Here is a 21093-nt window from a genome sequence, read left to right as displayed (position 1 = left end):
GGCGTAATATACAAACAAATCACTTTACTAGGTATAGGAAGGAAGAAAAGTAGTTCATCCATTTACGTAAACTAGGAAATATCGCGATTTTGAGTTTGATAATTTTCATTAGGTTTTTGTTTAATCAACATACAGTACTGTATTAACAATGAGTGTTTTTACTCACGAACTGAGCTTTTCATGCGGACGTATTCATTATGCAGTGTATATTACAGTATACTGTCTACAGCACATTAGCGTACACTATAGAGAATGAAGTTAAATTGAAAAATAATCATAATATAGATATTTAAACACATTTTTGAAAATGGTGGCCGTTCATTTCGATACAGGCTTCAGTTCTAATGTTCATATTATCGCACTATAGACTATTGTACGTAATTCCAATTACCAGGTTCGTACTTCGTATCAGTAACTCATGTTGAAATAATTCTGTATACTCTATAAAAGAGACCGTACGTACTGTAAATTCAATCTTCACTTCTGCCCGATCCGAAAAGATAAAATTACTCAGACATGCTATCTACTGTCCGTACAAGTGGTTACGTCGCAGCGTCGTAGAAAGGGAGGAAATCACGTGACAGTTAATTACTTAACGAGGCCCTTTTATTTAAGTTATTTTAAACAATTATATGGGTATAATATTACGTAGACGTCCAATTCCTAACAGAAATTAATGTTCTCAGAAAACAGCTAAGACAGCCCAGTCACTAGCATTTACAGAGAGGCGAATAGATGCAGGTGGGGGAAATCGGGATGCGACGTAGGCAAATGGAAAATGATTCAATATTGAAAGCTCTTTCGTCACTGGAAAATGCGAACATATTTTTGGAACGTACTGTTTACTATGACCGTAAGGCTACTATGACTGTAAATGCGCATGCGATCTTGGATCTGTGTGGAGGACGGTTGAACTTCATTAGTAGAAGGGGTGGGAGTGAAGTACATTCAAAAACTCAGGTACAATAAAAATTGAAGTAAAAATAAAATGATGTCCCTGTACATTATATAAACATGTCTTATTCTCAATGTTTTCCGAGAATTAGTTATTTGAATATAACAGACATGAGTTTAACTTGGTCGGCACTTCTTTGCCGTTTAAACTGCAGTTCAAGGCTCAACAGTGAAATATGGCGGTTCCCGCAATGCACATGGATATTGCAGATGTTTCCAAGAACTTATGAGTGACGATATGTGAGTGATCAATATTACTGAACGACCATGGCGGCCAAGAATTTTTCGAAATAGAGTGCACACTTTGAAATATACACAAATGAACATACGTTTTAAAACAGATTGGTTGTGGGGCCACATGTAAGGACTAGTTTACTCCCAACGATACGCTACGAGGCAGCACCTATTGAATGCAATCATGGCTGCGGGAAATATAATGAGGAACACACCTATTATCTTACCGCTAACAAGACACTCATGGCGAAGGAGGGCGGAATTATGTTGTGAACTTAATGGTGGACATTTCGAACATCATCTATGAAGCTGCAATGTCAATAAACATTCCTCTAAGAAAGTACCTGTTGTTTGTATTTCTAAACTTTTCCCATAACGAAGCTGTCACGACCGAAAGTGTATATGACAAAATATGTTTGTTTCGGTGTATAGAATACTGTGGAATATTTTAAAGTAGTCTACATAATTACGACTCACCCTGTATAGTAAATGGTAATATTGTTAAACATTGTAAGACTTCCACAACAATAACAACTTTAATCTTTGTTTAAACATGAACACCATAAATTTTGAGACTGTAATATTGAGCAGTCCTCTTTAAATTCATTAAGCCTGTAATGAATGACTATGTACGCTACATTTCTTTCGGATAAATAATGTTTATACTTCAGAAAACTTACTTAAATTTCACAAGTTACTAGTGCGCTGTGGTTAGTAGGTCTGACCGTGAAACGAGCGGGCCCGGGATCAAATCCTGGTTGGGAATTTTCCAGGGATTTCCCTCAACTAATTGAAGCAGAATTGCTAGGTAACTTTCAGCGTTGGACCTCGAACTCATATCGCCATCATTAATTCACATAATCATTATCATGTATACCATAGTCCGGGTTAAGTTCATAGTGCGGCGTGCTGTACTTGTACAAGAGTGCGGCCATTTGGCTACCCAATCATTCCCAGAATGGGAGTGGTAAGCACAACAAACCTTAGGCTGCAGTGCAAGCTTTCGGGTCCCTCCTTCGTCCAAGAGAGAGAGAGAAAGAGAGAAGAAAGAATGAAGAAAATGTAGGCTTTATTTTAAAATTTTCAAACGAAAATATTTTTCTTACTTTCGGATAAGTAGGTAATGTGTATACTTCGGAGAACTTATTTCAATTTCAGAACAAGTTACTAGTGTACACATAAAATGAGATACATCGATGTATCCACCAAAACATGCAAAACTTGACTAGTAATCGAGTGGGGTGGGTTTTGTGCTTATAATAATCGACATCTACCCATGTTACCATCGGTACTCTTTTTCTATTAATCTCCTGCGTTAACTATACCGAACGTGTCACGTGATTGTGCTATCATCTATAGGCTACTCCATAGCATAATTAATCTGTCTTCTTCACTTGGTGGCCAAACGCTGACCTTCAGATATTACAAATAATCTAAGGAACTATCTTCCCTGTACTTCATTTCATATACCAAATTATTTCGGAAATAAATTTGAAGAAACTTAATATATTTTTTGCGCACTCTAGCCCAAATTTGCACCTATTTATTATTATTATTATTATTATTATTATTATTATTATTATTATTATTATTATTATTATTATTTAGAAACAAATAGTAAGAATAAAAACATTCGAGATTTATATAAGGGTATAAAGGAATTTAAGAACGGATATCAGCCAAGGGTAAACGTGATCAAGGATGAGAATGGTGACTTGCTTGCAGACTCTCCATCAATCCTAAACAGATGGAAAAACTATTTTGCGCAACTACTAAATGTACATAGGCCAAATAGAAATGATCGGGACGAAATTGAAATACAAACTGCTGAGCCATTTATACCCGAACCCACGCTTTCAGAAGTCGAAATTGCGATAGAAAATCTGAAAAAGTACAAGTCTCCAGGTATCGATCAAATTCCAGCAGAATTAATACAAGAGGGTGGAAGGGCATTATATAGCGAAATTTATAAACTTGTGCTTGCTATTTGGGAAAAGGAAATTGTACCAGAACAATGGAAGGAGTCCATAATTGTACCTATTTTTAAAAAGGGGGACAAAACCAACTGTGGTAACTTTCGAGGAATATCACTTTTGTTGACGTCGTACAAAATTTTGTCCAATATTCTTTTGAGAAGATTAACTCCGTACGTAGATGAAATTATTGGGGATCATCAGAGCGGTTTTCGGTGTAATAGATCGACTATTGATCAGATTTTTTGTATTCGACAGATAATGGAGAAAAATGGGAGTATAAGGGTACAGTACATAAGTTATTCATAGATTTAAAAAAGGCATATGACTCTGTTAAGAGGGAAGTATTATATTATATTCTTATTGAATTTGGTATTCCCAAGAAACTAGTTCGATTAATTAAAATGTGTCTCAGTGAAACATATAGCAGAGTCCGTATAGGTCAGCTTCTATCTGATGCTTTTCCAATTCACTGCGGGCTAAAGCAGGGAGATGCACTATCACCTTTACTTTTTAACTTCGCTCTAGAATATGCCATTAGGAAAGTTCAGGATAACAGGAAGGGTTTGGAATTGAACGGGTTACATCAGCTTCTTGTCTATGCAGATGACGTGAATATGTTAGGAGAAAATACACAAACGATTAGGGAAAACACGGAATTTCTACTTGAAGCAAGTAAAGCGATCGGTTTGGAAGTAAATCCCGAAAAGACAAAGTATATGATTATGTCTCGTGACCAGAATATTGTACGAAATGGAAATATAAAAATTGGAGATTTATCTTTCGAAGAGGTGGAAAAATTCAAATATCTTGGAGCAACAGTAACAAATATAAATGACACTCGGGAGGAAATTAAACGCAGAATAAATATGGGAAATGCGTGTTATTATTCGGTTGAGAAGCTCTTAACATCCAGTCTGCTGTCCAAAAATCTGAAAGTTAGAATTTATAAAACAATTATATTACCGGTTCTTCTGTATGGTTGTGAAACTTGGACTCTCACTCTGAGAGAGGAACATAGGTTAAGGGTGTTTGAGAATAAGGTGCTTAGGAAAATATTTAGGGCTAAGCGGGATGAGAGAATGGAGAAAGTTACACAACACAGAACTGCACGCATTGTATTCTTCACCTGACATAATTAGGAACTTAAAATCCAGACGTTTGAGATGGGCAGGGCATGTAGCACTTATGGGCGAATCCAGAAATGCATATAGAGTGTTAGTTGGGAGACCGGAGGGAAAAAGACCTTTAGGGAGGCCGAGACGTAGATGGGAGGATAATATTAAAATGGATTTGGGGGAGGTGGGGTATGATGATAGAGACTGGATTAATCTTGCACAGGATAGGGACCGCTGGCGGGCTTATGTGAGGGCGGCAATGAACCTTCGGGTTCCTTAAAAGCCATTTGTAAGTAAGTAAGTACTATTATTATTACTAGTATTATTATTATTATATTATTATTACTATTATTAGTATTACTACTATTGTTATTATTATTATTATAATTATTATTATTATTATAATTATAATTATTATTATTATTATTATTATTATTATTATTATTATTATTATTATTATTATTATTATTATTAGATATTGCAATATATATTAAGGTGCCATATTATTTTTCATTTTCCTGAATTTATAATTAAGCATTTGGATGTAGGCGTACCTTTCCCCTTTCTTTTTGAAATATGGTATTGTAAGTGTTATGACTAATACTAACTGATATAAAACTGCAGTCACAATGCATGAGAAGTATAATTCCATGATTTTTTCTTGCAAGGGTAGAAAAAATTTCAAATAGATCTACTGATTAATGTGTAGCTTATAATAATCCGTGGCGCTACAGCCCGTGAAGGGCCTAGACCGACCAGCCGGCTGCTGGCCTCACGGCCACATGCCGAAGCAGAGGTGGACGATCATCCAACCAGAATGGAGGTATCGTGTGGTTAGCACGATGATCCCCCCAGCCGTTATAGCTGGTATTCGCAACCGGATTTCGCTACCTATCGTAGCTCCCCAAGTGCATCACGATGCTGGGTGGGCACCGGTCCCATACACTGGCCGAAAATTCATGAGAAAATTTCTTCCCCCATGAGGACTCGAACCAGCGCGCATTCCGTAACGCGAGTCCTAGGCGGGATGCCTTAGACCGCGACGCCACGGCGCGGGACTAATGTGTAGCTTATAGTAATAGTAAATACTGTAGTGTAGAAATATCTTAAATTTGAAATTAGAATTAAGAATTAAATTAGGAATTTAGTTACAAACACTGACAAAAGTAGCCTAATACATAATAAATTAAAACCCCGTAGAGGGTCAACAGAGTCAAAGAAAACTGTACAGCACTTATTAAATTAATACAATAAAAAAGATAGAATAGCAATGATGACAGTGATAATAATAAGTCTAATAATAATAATAATAATAATAATAATAATAATAATAATAATAATAATAATAACAACAACAAATACATTACATAGGCCTATTAAGGGTAAAATTGACAACAACATTTATTATGTATTACGGGTTAAGCCGAAGTTGCGCAACCTAACAGATGTTTAACAAGCAATTCCATGAACTAGAATGTCATTCCTTAAAACCCATTTTAACCTATGGTAACGCAGTGCAGAAAGCAATATAACTTGTTCCACACCCGTCTTTAACTAATAAAACTGGAATTTTTGTTTGTGAATCCAAGCTACATGATTGGTTCTTCCTTATTACATTATGAAATCACAACTTTATTATACCAGTTGGACAAGAGCAGCTGCGCGATTTAGATGTTGCTTTCTTAGCAGCAATTTTGGAGAGCAACAAGAAGTAAGATAATTTATTTGTTACTTCGATTAACTTGATTGTATTGTTTGTTGTGGTATTTATTCCTGTATATCAAGCACAAGTTTACAATCCATTTCATTGTTGTGGATATAATGCATTGTTTCTTACGTTACCGTATGGTAACGCTAGGCTAATATGTTGTCACTCATTCTTTGTGCTCTCTTGCTACTAACAGTAAGATGGAGGAGTTACAGGAAAGTACAAGTAACAAAATGAATGTTACAAACAGGTGCGTGAAAGTGCATGAGATACTTTGGGAATTAGAAAACTAAAAATTAGAGCATTCCACATAGAGCCACCAAAGTCCAACTTTGTATCTGACGAGAACTCTGCAGATTTAGAGGGTTACATGTTCAACAACCTAAGTGAAGGAAACTGAGTGCTGAAGCTGAATAGGTGGACCAAACGATAATTCTTTTATAGAAGATGAGGAAGTTGAAGAGTAATCTATGATACGAAGACAATGATACCATCAACATTGCAATTTATGGAAATGGTGCCATCAGGGAAACGTAAGTGGATAAAAAGTATGTTACATCCGTTCAATCTTTTTCTCCAGAGAGTGACTTTTAAAGATAGAGATGTGACTAATGTTTTTATATAAAAATCGCTATATCTATGTAAAAACTGTTTTAGCCCATTTTCATATGTTAAATGTAGCTATACAAAATGCTTGGCAGCCAAATAAAAGATCGGGCTCACCATTGACTGAATTAGAATTCAAATGGGAGATTTCAACAAGTCGAGAGCACACCAAAAGGCAAGGAGTGACCATGTACTCCCAAATACAGCGTTATTGAAGCTACGAGACGTGTCCAGAAAGTAAGTTTCCCTGGGAGCAGTTTATGGAAAGATTTATTCGAACAGATACAGGAATTGTTGAGCTATTTTTTCAATATATTCTCCACCAGAACAGAGAGTTTTTCATACCGTGGGATCAACAGAGAGGTGGATATGGCTGTCACACACTGGCTTCGATTCCAGGCGGGAGACTTCTACGAGGGACAAAAGTTGATCCCACGGTGTAACAAATGTCTCAGTTCCGGTGGGGAATATATAGAAAAATAGTTCAACAATTGCTGTATCAGTTCCAATAAATCTTTACATGAAATTGTGTTTTCTTTCTGTAAACGGTTCCGAGGAAACTTACTTTCTTGACATCACTCGCAGAACTTCTGATTATATAAGATACGATGGAGTGGAGCTCTAGTGATTCCGATACCCGGAAACAAAAGATGGCAATTTGCTGATAAGAATGCTCTTCTGGCATACAGCGTTCTCAAAATTTGATGTAGGTCTATGCAGCCCATGTTATGAGCGTATTCCGAATCTCACCGGTGAGCAATCCGATGGCATCACGGTGTTCCAAATTCCACCGATGACGTCATTGATGCTCCACCGGTGTCGCATCGGTGCCATCAACTTGCAGAGGTGGTGGCAGTCTCCATCAGCCGCCATCAGTGAATCTGATTGGTTCTTGTATAGGGCGGGAATTAGCAGACGAATGACATCGTGCACTGTTGTGTCATGGCGGTGTGTTCTGCTTTAGTTCTGCTGTATTGTTTGTAATGAGCACAACGTAAAAACAATATGTTAATGGCTTATGAGCGAACATGTCAACGAACCAGTCATTATTACCGGTTCAAGAAATAAGTTGTTTATGATCTCTTTTATTTGAACGAGATGGCATTCCAGAATTTTCGCAAAATTTTGCTAGCGTAGCACAGATAACCACTTACACAGTCGCCATGACAGCATCGATTCTTCCAGCAGTTTTGTTCCTTATTTTCGTTGCAACATGACGTCATTGATGCCACCGGACCGGTGAGATTCGGAATACGCTGTATGTTAGGAAAATGTGTTTTGTTCATACGAGTGTATTGTGACAATAATTTGTGATTTTCTGTAAACTTTCGTATATGTGTGAAAGCACACTGAAGGAGACTAGCGTGTCCTATAATGAGGAAATTATGTATCTCTGTTCAGATATTGTGAAAGTAATTTCCTCAGTTTTGCATTTTTTGAATTATTTGTGTGGAGTGTGGTATTCAGTGGAGCAGAAAAGTGGACAGTACGGCGAAGTGAAGAGGAGCGAATGGAAGCATTTGAAATGTCGATATGGAGAAGAATGGAACGTGTAAAGTGGACAGACAGAGTAAGAAACGAAGCCGTGTTGGAAATAATGGATGAAGAAAGAATGATGCTGAAACTGATAAGAAAGAGGAAAAGGAATTGGTTGGCTCACTGGCTGAGAAGAAACTGCCTACTGAAGGATGCACTGAAAGGAATAGTGAACGGGAGAAGAGTATGGGGTGGAAGAAGATCTCAGATGATAGACGACATTAAGATATATGGATCATAAGAGGAGATAAACAGGAAGGCAGAAAATAGTAAACATTTGAGAATGCTGGGTTTGCAGTGAAAGATCTGATCTTGGGCAGAACACTGAATGAATGATGAATGTATTATTTGTCTGTAACAGTTCAGATAAATTTAATAAATTGATTGAAAAATGTCATTATAAGGAAATAACTCATTCTTTAAGATTTGACATCATAATAACCTAGCGTTACCATATGGTCACATCCTGTAACTCCACATATTCGCTTCAACAATGGAAAACATAAGCATTGTTGTGTTCAGTTACTTCCATTTAATCAGTCTATAAGGGAATAAACGAAAAACTTGACGAAAAATAATTCAGGCTTTTAAGGGTTTTAATTTCAATTATGAAATTGTGAAAAATTATAAGTCTCCTGGTATCGATCAAATTCCAGCAGAATTAATACAAGAGGGTGGAAGCGCATTATCTAACGAAATTTATAAGCTTGTACTTGCTGCTTGGGGAAAGGAAATTGTACCAGAACAATGGAAGGAGTCAATAATCATACATATCTTTAAGAAGGGGGACAAGACTAACTGCAATAACTTTCGAGGAATATCACTTTTGTTGACGTCGTACAAAATTTTGTCCCATATTCTTTTGAGAAGATTAACTCCATATGTAGATGAAATTATTGGGGATCATCAGTATGGTTTTAGGCGTAATAGATCAACTGTTGATCAGATATTTTGTATTCGACAGATAATGGAGAAAAAATGGGAGTATAAGAGTACAGTGCATCAGTTATTCATAGATTTCAAAAAGGCATATGACTCGATTAAGAGAGAAATTTAATATGATATTCTTATTGAATTTGGTATTCCCAAGAAACTAGTTCGCCTAATTAAAATGTGTCTCAGTGAAACGTTCAGCAGAGTTCGTATAGGTCAATTTCTGTCAGATGCATTTCCGATTCATTGTGGACTAAAGCAAAGAGATACACTATCATCTTTACTTTTTAACTTTGCTCTAGAGTATGCCATTAGGAAAGTCCAGGATAACAGGCAGGGTTTGGAATTGAACGCGTTACATCAGCTGCTTGTCTATGCGGATAACGTGAATATGTTAGGAGAATATCCACAAACGATTAGGGAAAACACGGGAATTTTACTTAAAGCAAGTAAAGAGATAGGTTTGGAAGTAAATCCCGGAAAGACAAAGTATATGATTATGTCTCGTGACGAGAATATTGTACGAAATGGAATATAAAAATTGCAAATTTATCTTTTGAAGAAGTGGAAAAATTCAAATATCTGGGAGCAACAGTAACAAATATAAATGATACTCGGGAGGAAAATAAACACAGAGTAAATATGGGAAATGCCTGTTATTATTCGGTTGAGAAGCCTTTATCATCCAGTCTGCTATCAAAAAATCTGAAAGTTTGAATTTATAAAACAGTTTTATTACCTGTTGTTCTTTATGGTTGTGAACCTTGGACTCTGACTTTGAGAGAGGAACATAGATTAAAGGTGTTTGAGAATAAGATGCTTAGGAAAATATTTGGGGCTAAGAAGGATGAAGTTACAGGAGAATAGAGAAAGTAACACAACACAGAACTGCACGCATTATATTCTTCACCTGACATAATTAGGAACATTAAATCTAGACGTTTGAGTTGGGAGGGCATATAGCACGTATGGGCGAATCCAGAAATGCATATAGGCCTAGAGTGTTAGTTGGGAGCCCAGAGGGAAAAATACCTTTGGGGAGGCCGAGACGTAGATGGGAAAATAATATTAAAATGGATTTGAGGGAGATGGGATATGATGATAGAGACTGGATTAATCTTGCTTAGGATAGGGACCAATGGCGGGCTTATGTGAGGGCGGCAATGAACCTCCGGGTTCCTTAAAAGCCAGTAAGTAAGTTAGTAAGTTGAATAGTCTTCTTTGTTTAAGTGGATTCCAAGACAACAATTCTAGTGACGGTGTTACTTGATCGAATGTTCTAAGGTTACAAACGAAACGAACGCAGATATTGTGAACACGCTGTAATCTATGGGCAAGGTCAGTATTGTGATTCGTGAATAGAGAATCGCATTAATCGAAATGGAGCATCACTAAAGTTTGGATGAGATTCTTTTTGAGACTATGAGATAGAACGTTGGTCAAATATTTGAGGGAATAAATTATGGAAAAAAAATTCTTACATTTTTAGTATTAAGTCACATGACTTTGAAAAGTTAAATTTGAATCTAAGTATAGGTTACCCCTAAAGTTTTTACTGTTGGGGGTTCTGAATTGTGTGCCCCGTTACTCCCTTTCTCCATTACGCGAGACAGTATTTGTAACTTTTAAAATTTTATTATTCTACACATCATTTGCTATTGCAATATTAGTTTATTTATAGCCGATTATTATTATTATTATTATTATTATTATTATTATTATTATTATTATCCTATGCAATATTTTTGATATTAATATTACGAAATTTGTGAATTAGACTGATACCACTGCATACGGGAGAATTAGTGCGTACATGTTGGCGACATTGGTGTAAATCCCATTGGGTGTGGCTAGAACAAGAATGTTATTGCATCATTTCGACCATATTCGTGTATGAACGTGAAGAGACGACAGGAAAACAATCGAGTTTTACTCCATTGTCAGTCTAGCCAATCGAGTATTTTCGCAAATAAACTTGGAATTAGTTAACACACAATATAAATGGGGTACATTAACATTTATGAAATTTGCATTGCCATATTTATGAGTTTGTGTTTTTCTTCAATGACTCACGGCGGCAGAATAAGTATATCAATATGTACAATAGCGACTTCTTCACTGCTTTACAGCAGGGTTTCAAGGACTGTGTTGGCGACACTGCATCTGACCTCTGCGAAACAAAGCAATCCCCACTTCCCACTCCCCCTCCCTGCAATCCCCTCCGAACCGGCTGTTGGACGTCAGCGTAGAAGATGGCTTGGGCTGCGGTTCAGATTGCTCTTCTTTTGTGTTAATACGCACCGGTATTATCAGTCTAGTAAAATTTGTTGTTCTTTCCTTCACCCAAAGGAATAGACATGTAACATTAAGTCAGTGTAGTAAGCAAGTGAGTGGATATAGAGAAGAGAAAATAGTCTGTACAAAACGTTACCTGCACAGCGTAATTGATGTACTGGTAAGTGGAATCCCATATGGTCTGAGGTAAAATGTGACCGCGCAACTTAGTTTGCTGGTTAATTATTAATTATGGTAGTAATAATAACAATAATAATAACAATAATAGAAATAGCAATAATAATAATAACAATAACAATAATGTAATAATAACAATAATAATATAATAATAATAATAATAATAATAATAATAATAATAATAATAATAATAATAACGAGAATCAGGAACTTTATCTATAGTAACGTCACAAGAGGTCTGAGATTTATTAGGACTATTTGGTGAATAAAATAAAAATGTAAGTAATATATCCCTAAAATTCGCTCACAAAATGTTAATAATAGAAGCGTTGGGCCGAATAACGGTCTAGTATGTTACAATCTGCTAACTGTGCAGGATGACGACAAATGTTACATCGTAATTCCGCTCATAAATTTATTATCGGACGGGCAATATAGACCGTTATTCCATCGATATGTTTTGTACACTAAGCGAAGTATACGATTGTATGTTATTGAACACGGCCGGGCATGAGAGCCAGAGCTGCTCTCCCTCCGCAAGGCAAGCCAGAGCACAACGCTCACGCAGTGGCGGACTCACTTTACAGCTACCTTCCCTGCATTAATATAACAAGAGCCACGGTTGTTCTCACAGTCTAATATATACAGTCGCGCAATTCATACGTATAAAATATGCCAACATTTGACAGCTGGCGCGACAGTAGCCCTCTAGCAGCAGGCAAGTTAAAAGTGTGCACACGACATATGATAACACATCAGAAAACGGGTTTTGCGTAATTTATTTTATATTTTTATGCTATACGGTTCTTATTAATTTTACTTTAGAATCCTAGAAGAATTTCACACGCAGTTAATCTACAAGTTTCAGAAGCTGGAAATAAACGTAATTCTTTCTGCTCCTTACAACTGAATCATGGCCCTGAACACGTATCATGGTTTGAAATAATATAATTGTTTGTACGTGGACGGTTAATTCAATTCATTCCTAAATATATTTATGAACCATTGGAACTCTATATTTCCTGTGAGAAGAGTCAAATTTGTAGGGCATATCTCGTAGGGTACATCGCGTGGTGAACTCCTCTCCCTATTTCCTGAGAAATTAACTATTTTCCATACCGCAAATTGGGGTAAACTCGACCGCTGAGGTAAACTTAAAAATAAAAAAAGGGAAGATTTAAACCTTAATTTGAAAGACAATGATTTATGAAGTTCATTATTTTTCCATTTGTTTTTATTATTTTGAGTCGCTAATAGTGCTGATATTATGGTTTAAATTTTTATGGAAAGTTTACCGCATTTTACATTGCATTTCCAGTTTTCACACATAAGCTTAATTTTAACTTACCCTACCTATATAATACGTAATTTACATGCACTTACTGTTATTATGACGTAGGTGAGAACAAAAACACAATTAACTTCAATTAACTCAGAAAATGTAGACCTAATTTTATTTTCAGAGCAGAAGTGGTGTAAGTCAAAAAAGGGTAATGAGGGTTAAAGTAAACATTCTGTAAAATACAGCACAAAGTAGCAGTTAATATTGAATTTATTAAACTATTAGTAGTCAGTGAATAGCACTAAGGATATATTGATTGCTACTTTGCGCTGTATTTTACAGAATTTTTACTTTAAACCTCATTACCTAATTTTGACTTATACAACTTCTGCTCTGAACGGCTCAAATAATCACTGGGAATGTAAAATCAACACCAATAACAGTCATGCAAATTATTACAGAAGAGATTGCTTTTTATATTAAATTTAAAAAGGCTCTTTTAATTCTTGAGAACCTAATACGTCTGCCACATGAATCTACACCAACACATCAGAAATTTATCGACACAGTCTGGATTTATTCAAGAAGTGAATATTTTGCAAAAGGATTATAATACGCCATGAATTCTTGAAAAATTAATACCATAATTCCTACTTGAATGCAATATAACATTCAACTTTTTAAAAATATAAAGAAAAAACACGAATACAAAATTATGGAATTACTTGCATTAAAAACTGTAGATACATTATCCAAAATCGGAATGGTTACACATTTACACATGATCTCTGCAAAACAATATACTGTAACAGGTATTTACTTTGTTTTTATTTAAACTCTCCTTCCTGACATACAAATAGGTAACTGATAACTATAATAAATGTTTTATAGAACACAATATGTAGGCTACCTCAAGAGGCCTATATATATATAGGCTATTATTAGTCCTCTTGGGCTACCTACCTACAGCGTGGATTATAGGTTATGACTGAGTTATGATTTTCTCTTGGTCTTTAGGGAATCTGAAGAACGACAAATTCGGAGATTTAAACTTGTTCTCACTGCAATTTTCGTCATTGCACACATTTCCTTTATTCCGACGCATGATTAAAACGTTATTATAACATCTCACATACCTTTAAAGCACGTGCTGGCTGTATCAACCCTATGACCAGTGCCTTGCCTGCCGCTTGAGCGCTAGTGTCGTGAATGTTGGCAAAAAAAAGTGTTGAAGTTGCGCGACTGTATATATTAAACTGTGGTTGTTCTATTCATTCAGTTTGTCAGTACATAATAGTTTATAAGGATATTACATCAATCCATTGTACATTACAGACTTTATAACACTCTTATTAATTTAATGGAATAAACTTCGCTGTATGCACACACACAAATCATTAGGCTTATTTACACAACCATTACGCACAGTGCTTTAACATTACATAATGGTATGTTATTAATAATATAAACATGAAGGATTACAATCAGACTTAATGGTAGGGTATTCATAATATGAACATATGTAACAAAGGATTACAATCAGACATGCTGGTAGTGTATTAATAATATACATATGTAACAAAGGATTGCAATCAGAAACAAAAGAAGGAAATTAATAATAAACACTCTTTTACACTTTTCTTTTACATGAATGAACTATTGTAATAAAATCGTACTTCTGTCAATCTTAAATAAATAAATTCTATTGAACAAAAACATTTGAAGCTCAATAACCAAATAACTACGTGGTTGTTTTCCGAGATTTATGACGTCGTTTCTTTTGCACAGGCCATTCAATGTTCGGAACAAATGAATGAGCAATGTTCAGTCTCAAAATATAATTAGGTTTCTGCCTGACATACAGCTTCTCAGGCGGGTTTGACACATTTTCAAGACAGAAGAAAACTGCTCGCATGTGTAAGTGGATCCAAACATACTTGGCCTGTGAAGCCTTGGAAATTTCTTCCGGGGAAAGTTCGTATAGAATTCATACGAATAATATAATATAATATAATATAATATAATATAATATAATATAATATAATATAATATAATATAATATAATATATATGATATTATATTTATAATATAATATGATATTATATATGATATGACATGATGTATGGTATGGTATGATATATGATATGATATAAACTATAATATATTCTACTATTATATAACATAATACTTGCATAATTTATAATTATATATTACTAAATGCATAACAACTTATAATGAAATATAAATATCAAATAGATACTGTAATATAATGTACCTGAGAAACATTTTCATTAAGTTGGTGTATTAATTTATGGCGTTCATTACCAACATATTTGTCATATTCAGTAGCATGTTGTAAAGAATAATGCCGTTGGATATTGAACTTCTTAATCAGTCGGAGTGTTTTAATGACAAATTAAACACTTTGCTGTTCCACTGCTCTCTACGAAAAACAACTCCTCCTCCCATCATATATTAAAAGCATTGGGAGTAGCGGGCCGCTTTAATGTATGAGCGGAAGCTGCGTCTTCAAAGTTCGCCATCATACTGCAGAGTCACCACTACACCGACACTGAATGACGTACCGTATGCATACGTCACAGCGCTCGAAAGAACCGCTCTTTAAAGCACACAGCGCTCATTTCTCAGAATCATGTAATGTGCCCAGCCTTGTTATTGAAGGTCATATCACAGTCTAGTATATACAGTCACGAAGTTTGAGTTTTGAGGGTGCTAGGAACAATAGACTGTGCAGGTACTATTTCGCATTGTCTGTAATGAGACGATAGTTGCGATCCTAGTGGTTAGCAACTATCTATGGATGCATATTTATTACGTATTGAACTTCGTGACTGTATATACTAGACTGTGTTCATATTACACATCATAGAAGTTTGTAACACTTTTAACTCTACAGAAATCCTATTGAGGAATGCAGACAGTAAACAGTTTCCAATCAGAAAATTATGAAATATATAAAATCAATAAAAAGATTAAATTATGAACAAAATGATTATGAGATTTATTTTTAAATGCTATATATTAATATGAATTAACAAAGTTACAACTCAGTGTCTTATTATGAATAAACATACACTATTGATCAAATAATAACACTATTATTACAAAATAACTGCGGTATTGAGATATAGAGACACCATTAAATTAATGAAAGTTGTAACAATAATAAATTAATAAAGAGAATTAAATATTACAGTTGAGAAATTGTTGGGGGTTGGCATTTGAAGCCCTGTGCCGAATATTCAGTATCCATTCCAACAGTTGGCTTATCTATTAAGTATATATTTTATTAATAATGAAGACAATAAAAATCGCAGTTTTTAAATGCTGACTGTAAGAGAGTAATACATTTTAAACAACTCCTTTCTGACATCAAGAGGAAGCTGCGTGCACATTTTCTTACAAGAATTTTCACAAATCTGTTCCTGAAACGAAATATCTTGATAAAATTCTAAGATAAACTATAGTGGAAAAACACAAGACCAACTAACACTAGGTAAAGTGTAAATTAAAATAGAATTAATAAAATACTCCAAAAATAACAGATATGAACTTACATTACTTGGGGGATCTTTCGCACTAACTTGCGACTTCGTGTTCCTTGTTGTATCCTCAAGACCACTATCCCTCAGCGACTTTCGTGACACATCTTTCCGCTCATTAATATTAATTTGGATAATTTTTTTGTAGATTTATTTAGCCATCAATGCCTACCGTAGAAATCATCACTGTCTTGCAGTCGTTCATTTTACATAATAGGTCAACCGAAACCTGATACACAGAATTCAAGTACCCAGTAGGTCGCAAAGAGAACAAACTCCTTTGCAATAACTCCCGATACGATGTAGAAAACTTTCCTGGATACGCTAGAAGTAACTAGTAACATAGGCCTTTGTTTCAACCAAGAAATTCTTGGTTGTAACCCTTGTAGAAGCGCCTCTGATACAGATATTGAAAAACAATTTTTGTGATAGCTGTGTAAGACTATAGGCTATAAGCTTAGAACATTGTTCCATTAAAAATTCGATTCTGAAAAATTGTAACATAGACCGTTATTTGGCCCAACGCTTCAGTTATTGTATATTTATGAATACTTAACCTATTCAGACATTGTGAAGTTGAAATAGATGAATATCGATTACTGTAATAAAGAAATTGGATGTTATTCAGTAATCCCAATTGAGAAAAGCGAAATATAGGTTCAACAATACATGTACTGCGCTTTTCTCTTGGTATTATAACAAAAATACATTCTCATTATCTGCTGAAACAATTTAATTTAAACATTTTATAATATAATTACAAATAACCTGATTAATACATTAATTAAATTAACAATTGTTATGAAGGAGTGTCATTTTCTCTAGATATAATGAACAAGGAATTAGAGGATGAAGATGTAGGCTAAATGTGGAAATAGGATTTCGCACTTTATTTAGTACCTACAATGGATTCATGCCCATCGATTTACGGGGAAACAGTTGTCAACACTGATAAAACAAAAGAATGACCATGCGATAAATTGATAGTGATAAATCGAGCTGCAAAAATTATCGCGATGTATGACTCTGATTGGTTGCAATTCAAAGTTTCATTACACTTCATTAGTCGAAAATGGAATGACGTCATATAAACGAAATAGTCTTAAAAATCCCCTTCAAGTTCTACGACTTTTATTTCCAAAATTACTTGAACTCCAATAATAATAATAATAATAATAATAATAATAATAATAATAATAATAATAATAATAATTAAAGTATCCTCTGACTGATTTTCTGGCTGATACTTAAATCTATTATCAGGCAGTACATCTCATTTGACGATATGTATCAGGGGAAGAACAATAATTGTTTGTATGCATCTGAAGTCTGATTAGTGTAATATGTAGCTAATCGGTGATGTATGCAATAGAGGGGGAAAGAAGCTGTCCAGCCTACCCCATTATCTCCTGGCCTAGTTGCCTCATAAGTGGTGTCTTGTTGATATCATTTATGAGATTCAGATCTGTCTTAGGATAGTTGACTAAACCACAATCAATAATAATAATAATAATAATAATAATAATAATAATAATAATAATAATAATAATGACAATAGATTAATAATAATAATAATAATAATAATAATAATAATAATAATAATAATAATCCTAGACAAAACGCTGTAAATATAGCTGCAAACAAATGAGCAGAGAAGGTTATCATATTCCGTTACACTTCTGAGCTCTTCAACGTAAATGAATTTATATTACTTCTCACTGCCGAATTACCTTTGTAACTTCACTACCGTAACGGTAACAATGGTTATTAGAAGAGAAAAATTCGCTCCGACGCCGGGGATCGAACCCGGGTCCTTCGTTCTATGTTCTAAGCACTCTAACCACTGAGCTACGACGAAGTTCAATCCACAACGCCGGATCGAATTCCTCTCCTCTAGTGGTTAGAGCGCTTGGTACGTAGAACAAAGGACCCGTGTTCGATCTCCGGCGTCGGAGAGAATTTTTCTCTTCTAATAACCATTGTTACCATAATAGATATATTCTGTAGGACCAAAAAATTAATCTTCACCATAACGGTGTTAATTCCGTATATAATTTGATTCGTATTTCATACAACAACCACCAAACAGTACAGAATAGAACAGAGTAGCCCACGTGTACTACACAATTTTAGAGAGCTGAAGCCAGAACCAGTGCACACACCTCCATCTTGATACAACCAAGCCCAGCATAAATACGAGGGAGAATCGAAAAGTGACGCACAACTACTTTTAGCAACGTGTTTAATAGGTAAGCAAAACGAAATAATGTACAAGAAAGCTACAGATTTTACATATTTTTCGACATATTTCTTCCCTTGTGACATCAGATTCAGTACACCTTGTTCATAAAACTCCGTTTTCTGGGCGTATAACCACCTGCGCACGACTGATTTCACTTCTTCGTCCGAACCGAAGCGTTGGCCTCCTAGGAATTTCTTCATTGGTCCGAAGAGATGAAAGTCAGACGGTGCGAGGTCAGGACTGTAGGTCGAGTGATTACCGCCTCAATGCTTCTGACATTGAGTGGTGTTGCAGCGGTCACTGGTCAAACGGAACGTGCTTTGTCGGCGGCTCTCTTTGAAGAACCTGCACCACCTGGAGATGTTGCTATGGTCCAGAATCATACACCTCCAACATTTCGCTATGGATTTCACTAGGACTTTTTCGTTTTGTCCACAAAAAACGGACTACACCTTGCTGCTCTTCACAAGTAGACGATGCTAGCACACGCATCATCTTTACTCAGTAGTTACCTCTCGTTCCTCCAGGGTGATACTTGATCGAGCAATTGCTGTCTGTAGCGCAAGATTGAAACTAGCTATGTGCCAACTCTAAACATCCTAACCAATATAGTATTCTGTAAAAAAAAATGTGTGTGTGTGTGTGTCCAATGCCTACCCACTTCACTTTACGTGATTCGAGTTCCGCATATGCGGATAGATGGCAGGGCTATGACCCATTTCAAATTGCACACCACTTCGGCGGGCCACGTTATGCATGATGTGTATCTGTGAAGAGTTATGTCGTGTACTAGGGTGAGTGTATGTTAAGTGTTCGTGTAAGTGTAGTGTAGGGAATGGATGAGGATGATGAAGGTAAGGAAGGGAGAAGGGGAAACCCGGTGCCGACATGTAGCCTACTCCTGTCGAATAGCACCAAGGGGACCGCCAGTCTTAACATCTCCGTCCGACGGACGAATCACTATCAACAGTGACATACCTTCCATTTATATGCACAGCGGAGAGATTTGGGATTGTTGTGAGTTACTTTCTGATCCTCCTTTGTAATACGCCGTCAGACACACTTATTGTAGTTTTATGCAACATAAATCTCTTTACTTTTAAAGATTTTATTAATTTGTCCTACTTTTGATGGTAAGGGAGTAGCAATCAAAATTGAACTATTCAAAGGAAACAAACAAATGTTCAGCTTCAGTAATCCATGTTTTGCACCACGAAATGATGTAAAGTACTTTTATGAATATTACTAAACTGTCGGATCTTGGTTCAATCCATTGTTGTATTTTTAAAAAGAAACTGGATGATTTCTAAAGAATGAACTGTAGGCTACAACATACACATAGAGAAAACAGAATATTGTACGTTATATACTTGCTTACAAATGGCTTCTAAGGAACCCAAAGGTTCATTGCATTGTACGTTATATCAATATATTTATTTATATTATGCTGAGCATTCGAATATCTGATTTATTTGTAGAATCAACTTCATTTACATTACTGTATCATTTGTATAGAGTTCGAGAATGTAGGCCTATCAAATTTTTCTCTAACAAAGTTGTATGACCTCTAGCAATCTTTTCATTACACTTAGCTGGTGTCTTCTCAATTCTAGGAGCTGTTAATTTTATTTCTACAACAATCAGTGTTGTCAGGTCGCTGTATCAAAAAATCACTACTGGCCGTGTAAAATATCTCTACTTCACGCAAAAAAAAAAAGCACAAATATTATTTTATGTAATATAAGCAATTGTAAATAATTTTTTAAACTAATAAATAATAATGCAATATGTTTTACATTGAGTACTGAAGATTCGCCATAGATCCAACTGGATCTCTTCAACAATATCTTTAAAGTATCTTTCACAATAATTTAGCTATGTGGAAGAGTGCTCCGATTAAATCAGAACTACGATATGTTCAACTACATTAAAAACATACCGAAGTTCAGACTTTTTTGTGAAGCTAGCGTTAAGGTAGTTCTGGTGATTTCGGAAGTGAAAATCCCTGAATCTGTAAGAAATTTTCTGTGGAGATGCAGTTGATCGTAGGCTACATGTGAGGTGTAATAAAAGCCTAAACTAACCAAACGTAACCTATTACAGATTCGTATATGCAAGGTGTATAAGCAGAGTGCGAAGGAAAGTAACTCAGGGCTAGTTTAGCCCACGGTTTATCAAGAATAACCTCACTAGAGGTTTTGATTTATCTAGAGAAAATCGAAACTGGAGTGGGATTTAACTGACTATTATACGATTAGAAGAAAGATTATATAAAGATTAGAAATAACGAAGTGCTCCAATACAATAAAATATTAATTAACTTACGAAAATACAAGTGTCTTCAAATGTATTATTGTACCATCTCAACATTACATATATTACGCTAGATGGCAGTAGTGTGTTATGATTAGCTGTTTTCTTGTTATCAGTTGTGCCAACTAAGGAACTATGGAATCTTCATTGAACTCTGTA

The 21093-nt window shown here is 35.3% G+C and overlaps 1 protein-coding gene across 5 annotated transcripts in view; it reads left to right on the top strand.

Moving 5' to 3' along the window:
• LOC138694236 (uncharacterized) overlaps positions 1-21093 on the top strand; it is a 120602-nt gene that overhangs the window by 78229 nt on the left and 21280 nt on the right. The window contains exon 1 of one of the 5 annotated variants that reach the window (XM_069817789.1): positions 11263-11517. The exons of 2 other annotated variants lie outside the window; for them this stretch is intronic. The gene's annotated coding sequence lies outside the window, so the exon portion shown is untranslated. Of the gene's footprint in view, positions 1-11262; positions 11518-21093 lie in introns of those variants that run through there. 2 more of the 5 variants (XM_069817769.1, XR_011330878.1) reach the window with 2 other exon arrangements.

This window comes from Periplaneta americana, chromosome 2 (assembly GCF_040183065.1).
Source record: "Periplaneta americana isolate PAMFEO1 chromosome 2, P.americana_PAMFEO1_priV1, whole genome shotgun sequence".
Taxonomy (NCBI): Eukaryota; Metazoa; Arthropoda; class Insecta; order Blattodea; family Blattidae; genus Periplaneta; species Periplaneta americana.
The sequence above is the reverse complement of the archived record's forward strand: the minus strand, read 5'-3'. Positions and strand labels throughout refer to the sequence as shown.